Here is a 9,040-nt window from a genome sequence, read left to right as displayed (position 1 = left end):
TCGGCGAGCACCGAGCATTTCCTGGATTATTCGGCTGTAACTGGTGTCTCCACCCAGCGTTTCTGGCGGACGTTAGAGACCCAATCACGCTGCAGGGATTGTCTGCCAGACCATGAAACGCCACAGCCATCTTTGTTGTGGTCGTGCAGTGATTGGCTTGGCTGCACAGCATCATCCCGAGTATAAGAGACCTGGCGCCGCCCTGCTCGCCGCATTAATCTCCGGATTCAGCGAGAGTAGGGAGAGCTGGTGCCGAATTGTCAGAATCGTGGTTTTTAGAGTTAGTGTAGGTCTGCAACTGTAAAATCCACAACTCCTGAGAAACCGTATCTACGATGATGATCGTAGATACGGTTTCTCAGGAGTTGTGGATTTTACAGTTGGGTTTGTCGCACCCATCACTATTCAAGGCAAGATTCTGCGAAGACCACTCACTGCCGAAAATACCAATTGGGATGCTCCACTGCCTTCCCAGAAACAACAAAGATGGGAGGCCTGGAAGAACTTAATGAAGGTCCTAGAACAACTCCAAGTCCCACATTGTTATTCTCTAAAGTCTTCTTCCGTTGCCGCCAGAAGAGAAGTTAACATTTTCTCCGACACGTCTACAGAAGCCATAGCCGCAGTAGCTTATCTGAAGACCTTGGGAGCGCACAATGATGTGCACTGTGGTTTCATTCTTTATAAGGTCAAACTAAATCCTAAACCTACACACTCCGTACCAAAGCTTGAAATTTGTGCCACAGTATTGGCGGTAGAAATCGCTGAAGTAGTGAGAGATGACATGGACGTTGCAATCAATTCCTTTACATTCTACACAGATAGTAGAGTGGTACTTGGATATATGGATGTATATGATATTAAATATGTATATAATATTAAATATGTATAATAAATATGTATATAATCTCAAAATAAAACCATTCTACGTCTGTGAGTGATAGAGAAGAGCACATCAGACATTTTGCTACTCCTGAGCCGTGGCATCACATCCCCCTGATATAAACCCAGCTGACTGAGAAACGAGACTCACAGCTGCATCCAAGCTCTGTGGCATGTGGCTGACACCTCAAAGTATCTTATACGAGGATTCCTGCGATAACTACATCAGCAACGCATACCAGCTGGTGGATCCAGAATCAGACAAAGAAATTAGACCAACACTCTCCACACACTATACTTCAATGACATCAAGGTTGAAGTTGAAACCTCATAGTTTTGAACGCTTCTCAAGTTGGTCCTCCGCTGTAGGAGCCGTGGCTCGTCTTACATCACTCATTGCTTTATCAACGACAAGTCATCAGGGTACCGTGGCTGGCACATGTGCAAGAGTCATCCTACCATTGAAGACTAGGAACAAGCTGTACAAGTTATCATCAGGTACGTACAGCAAGAAGTATATCACCATGAAATTGACAGCATTGCAAAAGGTGTCAACCTCTCCAAAAACAGAATGCTTCTTGGCCTGAACCATTCACTGAACTTGTGCTACCTTTACCGAAGGACGAAGTCACATGAACTGAACATTGTTGCTTGATTCGGCTACAGCGGGGAGCATACTTCTCCTTACCCCAGCCGTGTTGGGATATAAAACATTCTGCGTGCAACCGGACCTGAACATTTCCCTGTGGATTAAATGCTACCATTGGATTGTTGGGTTAGTGGAAGAATTGGCTTGTTGCGGCTTCCCCAATCTGAAGATGGTTTTTTTTCTGTCTAAATTATATTCATTTTTTATTTATTCAAGGACTACGTGTCATCGTGCAAGTATGGACTTGAATTGTTGCATATTGTTTTTTTCTTTCTCCTCTTTTCAGGTTCCATGTCTGCGTTGGACAGCAACGACACATCACGTCAGAGAATTATGAAATCTGAAAATTTCAGACGGGTAGTAACATAGTAACATAGTTAGTAAGGCCGAAAAAAGACATTTGTCCATCCAGTTCAGCCTATATTCCATCATAATAAATCCCCAGATCTACGTCCTTCTACAGAACCTAATTGTATGATACAATATTGTTCTGCTCCAGGAAGACATCCAGGCCTCTCTTGAACCCCTCGACTGAGTTCGCCATCACCACCTCCTCAGGCAAGCAATTCCAGATTCTCACTGCCCTAACAGTAAAGAATCCTCTTCTATGTTGGTGGAAAAACCTTCTCTCCTCCAGACGCAAAGAATGCCCCCTTGTGCCCGTCACTTTCCTTGGTATAAACAGATCCTCAGCGAGATATTTGTATTGTCCCCTTATATACTTATACATGGTTATTAGATCGCCCCTCAGTCGTCTTTTTTCTAGACTAAATAATCCTAATTTCACTAATCTATCTGGGTATTGTAGTTCTCCCATCCCCTTTATTAATTTTGTTGCCCTCCTTTGTACTCTCTCTAGTTCCATTATATCCTTCCTGAGCACCGGTGCCCAAAACTGGACACAGTACTCCATGTGCGGTCTAACTAGGGATTTGTACAGAGGCAGTATAATGCTCTCATCATGTGTATCCAGACCTCTTTTAATGCACCCCATGATCCTGTTTGCCTTGGCAGCTGCTGCCTGGCACTGGCTGCTCCAGGTAAGTTTATCATTTAACTAGGATCCCCAAGTCCTTCTCCCTGTCAGATTTACCCAGTGGTTTCCCATTCAGTGTGTAATGGTGACATTGATTCCTTCTTCCCATGTGTATAACCTTACATTTATCATTGTTAAACCTCATCTGCCACCTTTCAGCCAAAGTTTCCAACTTATCCAGATCCATCTGTAGCAGAATACTATCTTCTCTTGTATTAACTGCTTTACATAGTTTTGTATCATCTGCAAATATCGATATTTTACTTTGTAAACCTTCTACCAGATCATTAATGAATATGTTGAAGAGAACAGGTCCCAATACTGACCCCTGCGGTACCCCACTGGTCACAGCGACCCAGTTAGAGACTATACCATTTATAACCACCCTCTGCTTTCTATCACTAAGCCAGTTACTAACCCATTTACACACAATTTCCCCCAGACCAAGCATTCTCATTTTGTGTACCAACCTCTTGTGCGGCACGGTATCAAACGCTTTGGAAAAATCGAGATATACCACGTCCAATGACTCACCGTGGTCCAGCCTATAGCTTACCTCTTCATAAAAACTGATTAGATTGGTTTGACAGGAGCGATTTCTCATAAACCCATGCTGATATGGAGTTAAACAGTTATTCTCATTGAGATAATCCAGAATAACATCCCTCAGAAACCCTTCAAATATTTTACCAACAATAGAGGTTAGACTTACTGGCCTATAATTTCCAGGTTCACTTTTAGAGCCCTTTTTGAATATTGGCACCACATTTGCTATGCGCCAGTCCTGCGGAACAGACCCTGTCGCTATAGTGTCCCTAAAAATAAGAAATAATGGTTTATCTATTACATTACTTAGTTCTCTTAGTACTCGTGGGTGTATGCCATCCGGACCCGGAGATTTATCTATTTTAATCTTATTTAGCTGGTTTCGCACCTCTTCTTGGGTTAGATTGGTGACCCTTAATATAGGGTTTTCATTGTTTCTTGGGATTTCACCTAGCATTTCATTTTCCACCGTGAATACCGTGGAGAAGAAGGTGTTTAATATGTTAGCTTTTTCCTCGTCATCTACAACCATTCTTTCCTCACTATTTTTTAAGGGGCCTACATTTTCAGTTTTTATTCTTTTACTATTGATATAGTTGAAGAACAGTTTGGGATTAGTTTTACTATCCTTAGCAATGTGCTTCTCTGTTTCCTTTTTGGCAGCTTTAATTAGTTTTTTAGATAAAGTATTTTTCTCCCTATAGTTTTTTAGAGCTTCAATGGTGCCATCCTGCTTTAGTAGTGCAAATGCTTTCTTTTTACTGTTAATTGCCTGTCTTACTTCTTTGTTTAGCGACATTGGGTTTTTCCTATTTCTAGTCCTTTTATTCCCACAAGGTATAAACCGCTTACAGTGCCTATTTAGGATGTTCTTAAACATTTCCCATTTATTATCTGTATTCTTATTTCTGAGGATATTGTCCCAGTCTACCAGATTAAGGGCATCTCTAAGCTGGTCAAACTTTGCCTTCCTAAAGTTCAGTGTTTTTGTGACTCCCTGACAAGTCCCCCTAGTGAAAGACAGGTGAAACTGTACAATATTGTGGTCGCTGTTTCCTAGATGCCCGACCACCTGCAGATTTGTTATTCTGTCAGGTCTATTAGATAGTATTAGGTCTAAAAGTGCTGCTCCTCCGGTTGGATTCTGCACCAATTGTGAAAGATAATTTTTCTTGGTTATTAGCAGAAACCTGTTGCCTTTATGGGTTTCACAGGTTTCTGTTTCCCAGTTAATATCCGGGTAGTTAAAGTCCCCCATAACCAGGACCTCATTATGGGTTGCAGCTTCATCTATCTGCTTTAGAAGTAGACTTTCCATGGTTTCTGTTATATTTGGGGGTTTGTAACAGACCCCAATGAGAATTTTGTTACCATTTTTCCCTCCATGAATTTCGACCCATATGGACTCGACATCCTCATTTCCTTCGCTAATATCCTCCCTTAAAGTGGACTTTAGACAAGACTTTACATAGAGACAAACCCCTCCTCCTCTCCGATTTTTACGATCCTTTCTAAACAGACTGTAACCCTGTAAGTTAACTGCCCAGTCATAGCTTTCATCTAACCATGTCTCGGTTATTCCCACTATGTCAAAGTTACCTGTAGATATTTCTGCTTCTAGTTCTTCCATCTTGTCAGGCTTCTGGCGTTTGCGAGCATGCAGTTTAGAGGATTTTGTTTTGTTCCAATCTCCTCGCTGTGGATTGTTTTAGAAATGTTCTTACCTCCCTTCTGAGTATGTTTTCCTGGGTCTTCTTTGTTCAAGTCTAATGTTTTTCTTCCCGTCCCCTCTTCTTCTAGTTTAACGCCCTCCTGATGAGTGTAGCGAGTCTTCTGGCGAATGTGTGTTTCCCAGGTTTGTTGAGGTGTAGTCCGTCTCTGGCGAGGAGTCCATCGTACAAGTAATTCACACCGTGGTCCAGGAATCCGAATCCTTGTTGTCTGCACCATCGTCTTAGCCAGTTGTTTGCATCAAGGATCCTGTTCCATCTCCTGGTGCCATGCCCGTCTACTGGAAGGATAGAAGAAAAAACTACCTGTGCATCCAGTTCCTTTACTTTCTTCCCCAACTCTTCAAAGTCTTTGCAGATTGTCGGTAGGTCCTTCCTTGCCGTGTCATTGGTGCCAACATGTATCAGAAGAAATGGGTGGACGTCCTTGGAGTTGAAGAGCTTTGGTATCCTATCGGTCACATCCTTGATCATCGCACCTGGAAGGCATCATACTTCTCTTGCAGTTATGTCCGGTCTGCAGATGGCTGCTTCTGTGCCTCTCAGTAGTGAGTCTCCCACCACCACCACTCTTCGTTGCTTCTTGGCTGTACTTTTTGCTGTCACTTGTTGCTGTGTGCCCTTTTCTTTTTTTCTTGCTGGTATTGCTTCATCCTTAGGTGTGCCATCTTCATCCTCTACAAAGATTTGATATCGGTTCTTCAGTTGTGTGGTTGGTGATTTCTCCATGGTCTTCTTGCTTCTTTTGGTCACATGCTTCCACTCATCTGCTTTTGGAGGTTCTCTGACACTTTTTTCACCTTCTGTGACCAGTAGAGATGCTTCTGTTCTGTCTAGAAAGTCTTCATTCTCTTTGAGTTTCAAAGTTGCTATTCTTTCTTCCAGACCCCGCACCTTTTCTTCTAAAAGGGCCACTAGTCTACACTTCTGACAGGTGAAATTTAATTCTTCTTCTGGTCGATCTGTGAACATGTAGCACATGCTGCAGCTCACCATGTAGGTTGTCACATCTGCCATGTTGCTCCTAGATCCTGCTGACTTGCTGTGTGTTTTCCTTCTTGTGTAATCTACTCAGCCAAGCTTTCTTGCATTAATGTCCTACAGGCAAAAATTCACCTGGAATATGCAAATTAGCCTCCTCAAGCTTGAATCCCTGGTTTGGTGATTCTTTCCAAGCAGCTGGTCCCGGCTGTACCCAACGATCTTCTAGCTTAGGGAGACTCTTCGCTTTTCCCAGAAGGCACCTGGAATATGCAAATTAGCCTCCTCAAGCTTGAATCCCTGGTTTTGGGTAGTGTTGTGTCCCATGAATGGGAATAGCTTGTTGTGTGTTTTCTATGTTATGCATTGTGTTTTGTTGTTGCTAGGCAGAAGCCCTGCCTTTTTGAAGTTTGCCCCTTCTCCTGCCCCTGTAGTTGTTGATTAGCCCTTGCTCCTCCTTTCTTCCTTATTATTAATTAGCTCTAGCCATCTTTGGATGTACATGTGCCTTTCTCTGTTTGGGATTACTGTACTCTTTCCTTCTGCTGCATTGTACTTAATACAACATTTTCAGAGAAAATCAACGGTTTCTCCTGGACTCTTAGTTCCAACTCGGCTAAACTGACTTGTAATATCTGAGGACGCTTTGCATGTGAGTACAACAATCATACAGTTATCTAAGGGATTGATGGCTATGGATTTAGAAACTCATACTGCCTTCTATAGTAAGAATAGGGATGAAGGGGTAAAATACTATTGTTTAAGTACCAGTGTCTCCTCATTCTGTGCCGTTGCATCCAAGTAACCTGCTTACAGATATACAATAAATCATCCGGTTCGCTATAACAGTCTTTTATTATATAATCTTATAACGCCCTAACAAGCGTGATAATCCCAGTACTATGCGTCACTGTATTGTTTCTTCCTCTAGCACAGGCTCTAGCTAGGGTCTCCAGTTCTTCCCGCTAGGCCTCAAGTCCTTCTGATAGTCTGACAAGGTCGCTGGGCTGCCGTTGTATCAACTAGCCACTGCCCTGTCTGTTGTACCAGCCCAGGTCATCCCCTGTACCATATGTCAGTGTTGGAAACAATGGCCCGATTGACTCACGCCTCCTGTTCAACAACGCGGGTATTCACCCCCGAGCGGGGATCCTCCAGTCTCTCGTACCCAGTGAGATTAGGGTTGGGTCTTGGCTCCTCTGGTCTTTGGACCTTGACTGCATAGTCTGGATCTCAGGGCTCATCTAGTGCCGCCTGGGTTTTTCTTCCAGATGCGACACAAGACCTTGTTCATGCTTCCTGGCACCCCCGGCCTCAGCATATCATGGCGCCAAATCCTCACTTATTTTGGTGCTGGCCTTCTATGCTAGGGAACTGCGACATCAAGGTCTCCTTACCTGCTGTTCCATCTAAAGTTGTCACTCCTGAAACTCTCCCTATGGAAGAGCTCGGCACTAGGTCAGTTCCATAGGGTCCCATTAGACAATAGATGGCGGTCCTCATGCTCAAATGCTGCACAGAGCTGGGGATCCTTATCTTTTATGTTACACCCTCTTACACAAAGACCCTGATTCCAGAGTTGTCACTTACTGTGCTGCTTGCTGTAATTTTGATCACATCAGCAGGTGATTATTAGTAAAGGACAAGTCATCCTGCTGCCACGTAGTCCTCAATATTGATGAGCTCTATGTAACCTCGCCCACATCACTGATTGGCATCTTTCAGCATATGCAGCATATACAGAAAGCTGCTGGTCAGTGGTGGGGTTATATACCGCTCAGCATTCAGAGAACTGCTAGACCTGCAGAAAAGAAAACTGTGGTTTTTATCAATACCGCAGCAAGTAGCCAAGTAAGTGACAGATCACTGGCATCAGGATCTCTTCCCCTACATTATACTGCTCTCAGATAGGATAGCAAAAACTGGTGATGAATTGATTTTAATCAGATCACTAGCACTCTGCTAAAGTGTATAAGGCGGCCTGCGGGTTGGGCAGACTGCGGGTTGGGCGCAGTTGTTGACCATACAAGTTTGTGTTTTAACATCTAAGTGGCCCAGTTCATTCATACCCAGGTTTCTAACCTTCCAGCAGATTCTTCTTTATTGTATGGCTTGTAGGTTTTTTTTTAAATCTAGCATGCATTCCCCCGCCGGGGATCGGTGTATCCAGTAGAATTCAGTAACTCCTGTGCAAGCTGTTTTGCTCTTCTAGAAGTCTCATGCTTACTACTAAGCATGAAACTACTCCTGCATTTGGGGGTAAGTTTGTATTTAAAAAATTATTCACAACTTCATGGATGGGTGTTGTTGGAAAGTTCTTATAAAAACAAGAACTTCTTGCAATTTACTGTTTGCAAAAATTAGCAGTCATTTTTTTGGGGTGTTAACACTTTTTTATGGTCTCTTGTTTATAATTCCCTACCTTGGAGACCGACTGCTGCTGCTGGCTAGCTTGTAAGCTCTATACTGAAACTTGCTGGGATTCGATGCTAACCACATGCTTGAACAATCCCAGCTAGCTTCAAAGCTGTGCTTAAGAGCTCGGTAGCACTGCATATGTTTGACCTCATGTGCTATTCAAAGGGTTTTGTATCGGGGTATGAACAAATGGTTAGGAAACTGGTAAGCTTATCAGTATGATGGTTTCTGGGATGTGGAAGCTTAAATCCCATGGTGGCGCCATAGGTGACGCGTGAAGTCTCTGGCCTGTTCTTGAAGAAAGGTGAAGCCCTGTCTCCCACCGGAAATAGCGTATCATGGTTCTCAGGCGAGGTAGTGGGTTACCAGGGCAATTTCCATTAAGTGTAGCAGTCTTTACCTCCACTGGAAGATGTCTCTGAACAACGCTGGTGCCGGGGATGTAGTTACCCAGCTCTCGACAATCTGCCTGGTCAGAACTAGGCCGCACACTCACGGCCGGTAGCAGAGCTGTGACCGGTCAGAGCTTTGGTAGTCAGAATGAACGGACACACCACCTCACGTCCCTCACGGTTAGGGTGCACAAGATCTGAGGAACTGCAGTGCGGGCCTGGGTTATTGAATAGCCCCACGGAGAGTGAGTCAACCTTCTTCTGTTGTGTGCTCTGTCTTCCCACTAAGTGTCCTGCTTTACCGCACATGCAGTTGAGTGCAAAGATCTGTCCAGGTTGGAAAGCTTTCCCCCAGCAACAATGGTGAGAGCCCAATAGTTCCGGAACCTGCATGAGAGAAGCATCA

This window comes from Ranitomeya imitator, chromosome 2 (assembly GCF_032444005.1).
Source record: "Ranitomeya imitator isolate aRanImi1 chromosome 2, aRanImi1.pri, whole genome shotgun sequence".
Classification (NCBI taxonomy): Eukaryota; Metazoa; Chordata; class Amphibia; order Anura; family Dendrobatidae; genus Ranitomeya; species Ranitomeya imitator.
This window is presented reverse-complemented; position numbering follows the sequence as displayed.